General features: G+C 40.6%; 2 non-coding genes across 2 annotated transcripts; one reads left to right on the top strand and one right to left on the bottom strand.

Annotated features, from left to right (window-relative positions):
* Positions 1-7,273: 7,273 nt before the first annotated feature.
* Positions 7,274-7,436, bottom strand: LOC137659344 (U1 spliceosomal RNA). Its single transcript, XR_011047478.1, has one exon. It is a non-coding gene; the product is annotated as a U1 spliceosomal RNA (small nuclear RNA).
* A 4,373-nt stretch (positions 7,437-11,809) lies between these two features.
* Positions 11,810-11,972, top strand: LOC137659343 (U1 spliceosomal RNA). Its single transcript, XR_011047477.1, has one exon. It is a non-coding gene; the product is annotated as a U1 spliceosomal RNA (small nuclear RNA).
* Positions 11,973-12,231: the final 259 nt, after the last annotated feature.

The raw sequence follows: 12,231 nt of genomic DNA, 5'->3' as shown, positions 1-12,231 counted from the left end.
GTCCAATCATTATTAAATAAAATCTGTAAATGATTCCATATTATTGACTATAAGTGTGCAAACGATTTCCCTAATATCTTTATTATTATCATTATTATTATTATTACTAGCTAAGCTACAACCCTACTTGGAAAAGCTGAATGCTATAAGCCCTAAGGCTTCAGCAGGGAAAAATAGCCCAGTGAGGAAAGGAAATACATAAACTACATAGGAAGTAACGAATATGAAATATCTTGGGATAGGATAGGAACATTAAAATAGATGTAATATACAGTATAAACTATGAAGAGAGACTTATGACAGCCTGGTCAACATAAAATTTGCTGACGATTTAACTCCTCAGTTAGGAAGATCATTCCACAATCTGGTCACAGCTGGAATAAAACTTCTGTAATACTGTGTAATTTTGAGCCCTATGATAGAGAATGCATGACTTGCAAATTAATTGCATAGGATTACGTAAATGATGATTAGTCTGTGAAGATCTGAGCAAAGGATGATCAGAATTATGAATAATCCTCGCAACATGCATAAAGGACTAACTAAATGACGATACCAGAGATTAATAACTAGATCAGGAATAAGAAATTTGATTGACTGCAAGTTTTTATCCAACAAATTATGATGAAATTCATCAGCTGAAGACCAGACAAGAGAACAATACTTGAAACAAGATATAACGAAAGAATTAATACATTTCTTCACAATAGCTTGATCCCTGAAAATCTTAAGACGTTCTCAAGCAACCAATTTTTTTGTACACTTGAAGAAGAAACAAACTAAATATGTTAAGTAAATTTGCAATGAAGAATCATACCTAAAATTTTAAAAGACACATGCAGAGTTAAAGAATCATTATCAATGGTGAGATCTGGATGTTGAGGAGCCACTGTTCTTGATCTACTTGCAATCATACTTTGAAATTTGTTAGGATTCAACTTCATGCTCCATAATTTACACCATGCAGTAAACTTAGCTAGATCTCTATTAAGGAATTCAGCAACCCCAGATCCATAATCAGGAGATGGAATTGATGCAAAGAGAGTAGCATCATCTGCATATACAACAAGCCTGTTTTCTAGGCCAAACCAAATTGTATATACAGTAGTATGAAAAGTAATGGGTCAAGAACACTACCTTGAGGAACACCAGATATCACATTCCTATCAACAAAAACTCTTTGCAATCTATTACTTAAAAATTCAATAATGATGCTAAGAAAAGGTGGCCTATTGGAAACGTTCCTGGCTGCCGATGTGCTGGACTGGAGTTCAAGGCCCGCTCGAGCTTAATAATTTCTTGTAGTGCCTGCAATTTCACCATCCTTGTGAGCTAAGGATGGGGGGGGGGGTTTAGGGGAGCCTACAGGTCACCTGCTGACATCAGCAGCCATTGCTGGGCCCTCTCTGGTCCTAGCTTGGGTGGAGAGGGGCTTATCATATGTATATAGGGTCAATCTTTAAGGCATTGTCCTGCTAGCTACGACAATGTCACTGCCCCTTACCTCTGCCATTCATTAACGGCCTTTAAATTTGAAAACAAGGGCCTTATCATCAACATGGCCAAAGGTAGCACTAAAATCAAGGACAACCATACAAACTGTCTGACGGGGATTTTCATAGAGCACTGGAAATTTTAAGAAGGGCCTCATATGCCCGCAAAGGCCTTCGCAGACGCCAAATTACAAATTAGAGAACCTTCAACATATCAATTTAAACATTTTGCAAAAAGCCATTCAAAAACTTTAGATAATATGGGAGTTATGGAAATTGAGTAGTAATTAGCAGCACTACAGCTACCACAAACACAAGTCCTTAAATAGAGTAACATTACCAACTCTCCAACAAGTGCAAAAAGAACCTCTTCTTGCTAATTGCAGAAAATAACAGACAACATAGGAGCTAAGAAATCAGTACTCTTTATAAAAACCAAAGGAAAAATACCATTTAGGTCTACACCTCATAAGCAACAAGGTCCATCAAGAGCATTTTAATTTCACAGGACCAAAAAGCTAAACTTGTAAGTTGCCTTTTCCTTTGGACACAGTGACAGAGCCATCTGGTTTAAGCAAAGGAGAAACTTTTACGTCTACATCAAAGAGTGCAGATTTAAGGGTAACCACCACTTTCTGTTCTTGGGTTGTGCCAGAAAGGTTTTTTTTTATGGTTAACTTGTATTAATTTTCAGTTGAAGCATAAACTTTCTGAGCAAAACCTCTTAGCTGAGTATAGTTATTCCAAGTCAAATCTAATCTGTATCCCTTCCAAGGAAGATGGGCCTCTTGCTTCTCCAAATAAACTCAACTACAATCACCATTGAACCATGGTTTGTCCTTCACTCGATTCCTCAGCACACGAGAAGGGTTACGCCTATCCGTTATGTTGACCAGATTCTCAATCAGGAGAACAACCAACTCAACAATTTTAAATGACTGTGACTAATTAAAATGCAAAAGATCACTCAAAATGCCATTCCAGTCTGATTGAGACTTTATTAATACCTTGCATGAGTATTACTCATCAGGGACAGGCTGCTCAATCTTAATTACTAACATAATCAGACATCCCAACAGGAGAACCAACCTTACTTATAACACTAGTGGAGTCAGTGTAAATTAGGTCCAAGCAGTTATCACACCTGCGAGTAGATTCTTCAACTACAATTTGCTCACAGCCTGATTCAGAGACAAAGCTCAAAGCTCTTAAGCCATGGCAATCAGTATGAGAAAAAGAATTTAACCGCTCTCTATGGTGAGCATTGAAATTGCCAACAAGAAACAGAAGACGCCTTTCTAGAATCATGTTGTATTTTAGCCATAATGGTAAGAAGACGATTGAAGATGAAATCATGCAAGTGTGCCTTCAGTATTTATCCATACACAATGGCTTCTACAAGATTTGTAGTGGCAGTGATAAAGCATAAAGGTAGGTTTCGAGAACCACTATGGTACTAAAGAGATAATTAAAAAGGCAAAAAGAAGTGTCCATGTGACCGATATACCAGAGTATGATATACCGAGTGTCATATCTAAGCAAAAAGTAAAATCCTTGAGGAAATATGGTGTCAATGATATGAATAAATGTAAAACAGCAGGTAGATGATAGCACGTCAGAGACAATCACATGTATAAAGATGAAGCAAATACATTAAGACATCAGTGAAAATCTATTTACCAAGGCACTTCCCCCAATTTTAGGGGGGTAGCCAACATCAAACAAAGGAAGAAAAGGGGACCTTTCCTCTCTCCGCTCTTCCCAGCCTGACCAAGTATTCAGCTGAGTTTGGCTGATACTGCCAGGGTGCCAAAGCCCACCCTCCCCCTTTATCCACCACAAATGAAGTTTCATACACTGAATCCCCTACTGCTACCTCCATGGTCACAGCAGGGCTTACCGGAACTGCATCACAATTGCTCGCCATTCATTCCTATTTCTAGCACGCTCTCTTGCCTCTCTCACATCTTTCCTCCTATCATTTCTTACACCCGTTCTCACCCTCACTACTTTGTTCCTAACCCTATCAAATCGAGATGAGATACACCAGCCAGCCATACTCCTCAGACACTTCACCTCAAACACATTAAATTTCGGTCTTTCCGTCACTTTCATTCCCCACAACTACGATCCATGGATCACAGTTGGTACAATCACTTTCTCATACAGAACTCTCTTTACATTTCTGCCTAACCCTCTAATCTTTACCACTCTCTTCACTGCCGCCAACACTTTGCATCCTTCATTCACTCTCTGATGTACATCTGCTTCCACTCCACCATTTTGCTGCAACAGCAGACCCCAAGTACTCAAACTGATCTACTTCCTCGAGCAGTCACTTCTCTTACCACTCCATCAACAAACAAATTGAACAACCATGGTGACATCACACATCCTTGTCTCAGCCCCACTCTCACTGGAAACCACTCACTCACTTCATTTCCTATCCTAACACATGCTTTACTGCCTATGTAGAAACTCTTCACTGCTTGCAACAACCTTCCATCAATTCCATATAACATCATCACATTCCACATCACTTCCCTATCAACTCTATTATACACTTTCTCCAGATCCTTTTGCTAAATATTTCTCGCATATCTGTTTAACTGTAAAAATCTGATTCATACATCCCGTACCTCTTCTAAAACCACTCTGTACTTCTAAGATCGTATTCTCTGTTTTATTTTTAATCCTATTAATTAGTACTCTACCATACACTTTTCCAACCACATTCAACAAAATAATTACAACACTCATGCACATCTCTCTTACCTTTATATAGTAGTACACACCCAGTCTACTGGTACCGTTGACAACATAAAAGACATTAAACAGTCTCAACAACCATTCAAGTACAGTCACACCCCTTTCCTTTAACATCTCAGTCCTCATACCTTCCATGCCAGGTGCTTTTCCTACTCTCTTTTCATCAAGTGTTCTCCTCACTTCCTCTCTTGTAATCTCTCTCTCATTCTCATCTCCCATCACTGGCACCTCAACACCTGCAACATCAATTATATCTGCCTCCCTATTATCCTCAACATTTAGTAAACTTTCAAAATATTCCGCCCATCTTTTAACATCCTTTCATGTCTATCTTTCACTGTCTCTTCAATTCTCAAACTACTGTTCCTTACTCTCTTCACTTCTTTCCAAAACTTCTTCTTACTCTCTTCATATGAACGACCAAATCCCTGACCCCACCTCCAGTCAGTTGCCCTCTTTGCCTAAGCTACCTTACATTTTACCTCCATATTTTTCTCTCTATATGTTTCATACTTTTCTACACTATTACTCTGCAACATTCTTCAAATGCCCTCTTTTTCTCTTCCACTTTTACCTTCATTCCTTCATTCCACCATTCAATACCCTTCCTCATGCTGCCTCCAACAATCCTCTTGCCACACACATAACTTGCAATCCCAACAAAATTTTCTTTTACTAACTTCCACTCCTCCTCTCAATTACCAGTTTCTCTCACTTTCACTCTGTCATATGCTATTTTCAACCTTTCTCGATATTCACTTTTTACCTCAGGTTTTATTAAATCTTCAACCCTCACTACCTCCCTTTTACATCCTCCCACTATATTCCCCACTCTTTTGCTACAACTAATTTTCCTTCCACTAAAAATTATCAGACATAGCCTACCGTTACCCATACCCCTAAAAATGCATGCACGTCTTTAGAATCTTCCATAATATTCTTCTAGTTATCAACACATAATCCATTAATACCCTTTCTACCACTCTTCCATTTGCCACTCTTACCCATGTATATTTGTTTTTTATCCTTTTTTTTTTGAAAAAGCTAGAACTTATCACCATCTCTTGCTCAACACACATACCTATCAGTCTCTCACCACTCTTATTTTCCCCTGGTATGCCATACAGTACTTCCCATTGACACCTACCTCTCCAGCACCCACTCTAGCATTTAAGTCACCCATGACAACTACAATTCCTTCTACCCAGTCGTCCTACACATCTAGTGAATTCATTCCATTCTTCACTTTTCTCACAACCTGGTCCTTACGCACTAACAAAAGCCCAACATTTCCTACCCAGCCTAACCCTTACCCACATTAACCTAGATGATATTGGCTTCCATCCCACTACTTTAACTGTCATGCATTCACTCAGCAATAAAGCAATACCCTTGCTTGCTCTTCCCCTTTAAATCCCAGGTACTATACCAGTCACTTCACCAAACATCACTTCACCCTTCCCTTTTATCTTTGTCTCACACAAAGCCAATATATCCATCCTTCTATTCCTAAACATACTCCCAATCTCACATCTTTTACACTCTATTGTACTACATCCACACACATTCAGACACCCCAAAACTAGGGTGCATGGGAGCAATCACTCTCACCAAGCTCCACCTGTTTGATATCTCAAAGGAATATAAAATACAGGAGAGGGGGTTCCCAGTCCCCTCACCCCGTCCCCTTTAGTCGCCTCTTACAACACGCAGGGATACGTTGGTGCTAAAAACATCTCAGGAAAAAATGAGGATGCCAATTCTAGTAAAATTTCTAGGGCTAGGCAAGGTTCATTTGATAAATCTAAAAAAGAGAAGTGGCATTCAGTGTTGTGAGGAAGGGAATGCTGTTGCTGAAAATTATGTTGAGGAATTTAAAAGCTTAATGTATATGGATATTTGTCCCCAACAAGTTTTCCCCTGCAATGAAACTCATATTTCAAAAGAAAATGCAACGGAGGAATTGCATCACCCAAGATGAAAAAGCCTTGCCTAAATACAGCTGTCATATGTGTGAGAATACAAGTGCCCAGGACTTGAGGCATCAAAGCCGTACTCATTTACCATTCCGAAACTCCCACGGTTTTCAAGAACATGATAAAAGACAACTTAAGGATGATGTAAAGGTTCAACAGTAAGGCCTAGATAACTAACAAGGCAGATCTTCACTCTTTCAATGTATAGAAAAATCTCAAGTGACTGTACCTGCTTTCCAATTTTCTCCTCTGAGCAATGTGTGCCATTCTATCTCACTGATGCTGTAAACCATGGTGCAGAGGCTATGGCACTACTCAATACAAGAGAACAATGGTTTGATTTTAGAGTGTCCTTCTCCTAGAAGAGCCGCTTACCATGGCTAAAGAGTGTCTTCTACCATTACCAAGAGGAAAGTGGCCACTGAACAATTACAGTGCAGTAGTTAAACCCTTGGATGAAGAAGAATTGTTTGGTAATCTCAGTTTGTGTTGTATGAGAACAGAAGAGAATGTGGAAAAAATATGCCAGACTATTCAATGTATGTGTAGCCAAAGGAAAAATTAGCTGTAACCAGAGAGAGGGATACAATGTCATACTGTTTGGCCAATCAGAGGACCCAATAACTCTCTAGCGGTAGTATCTCGATGGGTGGCAATCAAATATAAGGATTTATGAACTCCTAATAGCTAGAAATTGTCATTAAATTCTCTAAATGAAGAATTTTTTATATTTTGGTACATACGTTTCTCTACTCTTGACAGAAACAAAGGATTGTAAGAGGCTCTCATATTTCAAAGTATAAGGGTTGCCTTCTCTAGTTCAGTTTTGCCAGAATCTTCAAAGTCAACTTAGTCACTTGGTAAGTTAGGGCCAAGGCTTTGAAACATTTTGGTCACCTTAAGTTAATACTCTATTACTCATTCCAAGAGGCACCAGCCTTTAGATGCCTTAAATACACTTTCCTCTCAATACCTACGGAGTTTCTAATAATCGAAACTTTTGTTAACACAACTATCAATGATTCATATTTTTATTGGGGGATAGCGCGAACGCAGTCCCCCGCTACCAAAAATTTCGCACCCGAGTTGACCACATTTGGGTCAATCGCAAGGGTCAGCACCACCGGAGTGCAATGGTGAGCCTCGCCTTGGGGGAACCACCTTCGTGATCATGGTGTCCCCTGTGCCAGGTAAGTATGCTCTTGCCACACACCACAGCATCCAAGGTGAGGTGAACTGAGTAAATTTGCCCTTTTATTAGTTTGTATGTAATAAATTCTGAAATTTTGTGTATATTTTAGAATTGATGTTTGTTAATGAAACCTTAAATATTTCATATTCACAATGAAAATTGAGTTCAATGGATCATTATAAATTAGTTATTTTATATCCCATGGGTTTCATCCTTTAATTTTTGTTTGAGAGAGATACAAGTTAAGAAATTTGGCACACCAAACTTAAGTCAAGACTGATTCTTTATCACCAATGAAACTCTATCTCTAATTTGCCAGAGTCCTTGTTGATAGTAGGGCATAATAGCTTTAGATTCTCCTGTTTTAGACTGATCTGACCTTATACCAGCAAGAGAGCATCTTAATCCTCTTCATACATTAAATGGAAATTTCTTACACACTCAAACTGTTCAGGAGCACGAATTCTCGCCAGCTTAAGGCCATCGCTATCTTTACACAATCTAAAACAATCACAGAGCAGCAAGACTGCTCATTTGAGTGAAATCCTTGGTTGGGTGCCACCTCTAATTCTTTACGTTATATATCATACTTTCAGTCTTAATTAAAGTGAAGAAGTTCTGAAGAACCAATTATTTAGCTGCAGCTCAGCTCCTGTGAAGGAAGAACCAATCAGCAAGTCCATCTACATCCCTAGCTAGGACTTTTGCCACAGGGATAAAAAACCATGCAAAGATTGTTCCAGCTACTACAATTCCAGAGACTATGGTTTCTCCATGTCAAGTTCAACTTGGATGTTGATGTGGACATGGATGCCAAGGCGGACAATTAATCAGCCAGCCAGTCGCAGCTCAGCTCCTGTGAAGGAAGGATCAATCAGCTCTCCTCTCGGCAAGAATTATTGCACATCCAACTGGCTAGCTGAAATTTTCAGCTAAGCTGAGATTTGCAGCTCAAAGTTCAAACTCCTAGCTGGCTGAAATTTTCAGCAAAGCCTTCGTCTGTTGACTCTCTATGAGTGCCTACAGCCCTACTTTCTTTTGTAAGATCATCTATAAGCCCACAAGGACAGAGTGCCGTGCAAGGAATGCTGGTGTTACTACGAAGACAAAGATCACGGTTTCCTCAATGTCAGGTTCAACTTACAGGTTGATATTGATAAGGATGCTATATACCAACAAGATCTGGTGCAGGTGTGACAACTACAACTTGCATCATGACACTGTGAGGGCACATAACTTTTACAACACCTTGTACAAGAGCATCACTGGTACACCGAGGAAACCACATATGTACAAGAATAGAAAGCTGAAGATGACACTTTCAACACCCACCATTCCTGCCCTGCCTTCTACAATTGCCACTGTTCCAGAACAGGCTTCTGCTGACCTGCCACAAGGAAGAAGAAGGACAAGTCCTCCAAAGGCCGCCTACCACCAACAAAAACTTACCTCAGGACCTGCCTTCTGCCACCAGTAAGACCCTGCCTGCTCCCTGGCCAGCCCTACTAACCTCAGACTTGCCTGCTCAAGATCCACCCACCACCTGTTGATGGGTGTGCCTGTAAAGCGTAAAGGAAATAAGTAGTGTAAAGGAACGTAAATGGATAAAAAATTAGGGTATAACTAGTCAATACTCATCAGAAAGTAATGGGTAGTACACCTGCGATGGACATTGGAAATTTCCAGGGTGGGTGATAACGTGAGTTGACAATACTGAACATAATCGGGCCTTGATCTCGGCTACAGTTCTAATGGTTTTTGCTATGACGTGGCTCGCTGCCCTTGCAAACTGAACATTACATCACTGTTCCTATGTTCTGGTAAGCGGTACATGTTGAGCTGTGCTCGCAATCCCCATGAGTCATTATTGTGGGGATATTCTTTAAAACTTCTAATGGATTTTGCCACATCGTGGCTCACTTTGCTAGCAAAAAAAAAAAAATACATTATCACTACTCCTATGTTCTGGCAAGCAGTACATGTTGAGCTGTGCTCGCAAACCCCATGGGTCATTATTTCGAGGATATTTTTGTACTTTCACATGAGCAACAATAGTTATATGGGTATTGTTTGGAAAACTTAATAAGAAAACTACACATATTGACATCCTTTATGTTTTCTATAGCCCTTTAAGGAACTGTATGCTATTCAGTAACACTGCCTGTTGATCACTGCCAACCTCAAACCTACCCTCTCAAAAGCCCCCTGCCACCTATCAAGCCCTGTCATCCTCAGACCCAACTGCCACTATTCCCGTCCTGTTATCCCCTGACTTCTTTGCGGCAAAGTCCACATCATCATCTAGGCATGGTGGCTGGATATCTTGAGATCATTGCTTTCTTTTGCTTCTCAGCTGGATCCAGGAGCACCAAGGAGGATTCTGTCTGAAAGAGGTTGGCACTTTCTTGATCCTTGGAGGTGATAAGTTCCCCTTACAGTTTGGTCCAACTGAGCTCTTGATGCTTGTATTTGCAGTTGCAAGGGCAGCTAATGCAGCATACAGAGGTGTTTTTGGTGGGAAGGAACTTGAATTTTGGCAGAGGGTCTTGAGATTTCTTCTCTGTTACAGGTGAGGATGATGAAGAAGAGCTGGAGATCGTAGCAACGGCTTCTTTTAGTAGCTGGGTGAGACAGTCCATACAATTGCAGTCTCGGTGGTGACTTCCTTCAGAATTGAAGAATTCAAAAGAAGATTCCCCCATCTACATAGCAGTGGAGATGGGCTGGACGACATTGATAGGACAGGTTCTGAGGAAGAAGGTGTAGGACTTGAGGCATGTGGGTCCAAAGAGGCCAGGATTTGGGTAGAGGCAGGTGATTCCTGCAAAGGTAGGACTTGGCTGATGGCAGCAGGGAGCTCGGCAGATATTGATCTTTTGGCAGGTGGGTCCAAAGAGGGTGGGACATGGCTGGAAGCAGGATGGACCTGGGCAGACAGGGCTTGGCTGGAGGCAGTGGAAGCCTTTGAAAGCTTGCCCTTTTTCTTCTTGGTGGGAGGTAGGGGTGCAACAGCCTGTGCAGGAGCAGTGGTAGCCAGAGAAGGAAGGGCTGGAAAGGTGGTTGATGAGTTAGTTTCAAACCTCCTCATCTTCAGTTTTCTACTTTTATGAAGAGGTGGTTCTCTTGGTCTTCCTGTGATGTTGAGGTACAGGCCATCATGGTACAAGGTCCAGTTGTTGCACCTGCACCAGCTCTTGTGATCCTTGGCATCGTGGCCATATCAATGTCCAGGTTGAACTTCACATGGAGAAATCCAGTCTCTTGCATTATGGTAGCTGAAATAATCCTTGCAAGGCTTCCTATCCTCGGGGCAGATGTCCTGGCAAGGGATGTCTGTTGGCTTATAGATGATTTGGCAAATATAAGTGTGGCTGTAAGCGCTCACTGAGAGTCAACAGTCGAGGGCCAAACTGAAAATTTCAAACAGCCAGGGGACTGGACTACAAGCTGCAAAACTCGGCTAAGCTGAAATTTTCAGCTAGCCAACTGGGTGTGCAGTAATGCTTGGCGAGAGAAGAGCTGGTTGGTCCTTCCTTCACAGGAGCTAAGCTAAAGATTTCAGCCAACCAAGAAAGTTGGGTAGCAGTAGATCTCGGAAAGCTGGGAGCCGAGTTGAAAATTTCAGCCAGCCAAGAAAGTCAGTTAGCAGTAGATCTCGGAACACTGAGAGCCGAGCTGAAAATTTCAGCTTGCCAAGAAAGTCAGTTAGCAGTAAATCTTGGAAAGCAAGGAGCCGGGCTGAAAATTTCAGCCAACCAAGAAAGTTGGGTAGCAGTAGATCTCAGAAAGCTGGGAGCAGAGTTGAAAATTTCAGCCAGCCAAGAAAGTTGGTTAGCAGTAGATCTCGGAACACTGAGAGCCGAGCTGAAAATTTCAGCTTGCCAAGAAAGTCAGTTAGCAGTAGATCTTGGAAAGCAAGGAGCTGAGCTGAAAATTTCAGCCAGCCAAGAAAGTCGGTTAGCAGTAGCTTTTGGTGAAAGCCGAGCTGGCAGGTCTTCTTCCCCTGGGAGTTGGGCAGAGACTGGGACGTACCTTATTTTACAACTGGTTATTTCATTTCTATTAAGTTGGCTGATTTTTTTCTACAAATGTGTTTTATTTACACTATTACTTGGTTAGGTTTGGCTATTTTAGACAAGAAATTCATCCCAGTGTCTTTATTATAGGAGCTACAGTACCTATAAAACAAGTAAATGATCAATACTTTAAAAAAATTTAATTTATAATTATTCACATAAAATATGTTTATGAGATTGTAAATTGATTTTAGCATCACAATTATTAAATGAATATAAACATATTATTGCATAAAAACTTTCTTCTCTGAAGATATATACTCAGTGCATCTGAGCTTGGGTGCTGTGGTGTGTGGCAAGAGCATACTTACCTGGCACAGGGGACACCATGATCACGAAGGTGGTTCCCCCAAGGCGAGGCTCACCATTGCACTCCGGTGGTGCTGACCCTTGCGATTGACCCAAATGTGGTCAACTCGGGTGCGAAATTTTTGGTAGCGGGGGACTGCGTTCGCGCTATCCCCCAATAAAAGTATATATAATTACAGTAATGTCTAATTAGTACCTACCCTTGTATTAATTAATGATGTAAGTCAGATAGAGACAGATCAATTTGATGATAATCTAACAGTAAAATAACTGAACTACTCACTTAAACAAGAACTAAGCATATTTCAGTACCAAGTCAAGAGTGTATTGCAAAATCTTATGTACACTGATTACAGATATAATCCTATTTTATATACTTCATCTGCTGTCACATCACAATAAAGATATTTTAACTT

Source organism: Palaemon carinicauda, chromosome 19, assembly GCF_036898095.1.
Source record: "Palaemon carinicauda isolate YSFRI2023 chromosome 19, ASM3689809v2, whole genome shotgun sequence".
Taxonomy (NCBI): Eukaryota; Metazoa; Arthropoda; class Malacostraca; order Decapoda; family Palaemonidae; genus Palaemon; species Palaemon carinicauda.
The sequence above is the reverse complement of the archived record's forward strand: the minus strand, read 5'-3'. Positions and strand labels throughout refer to the sequence as shown.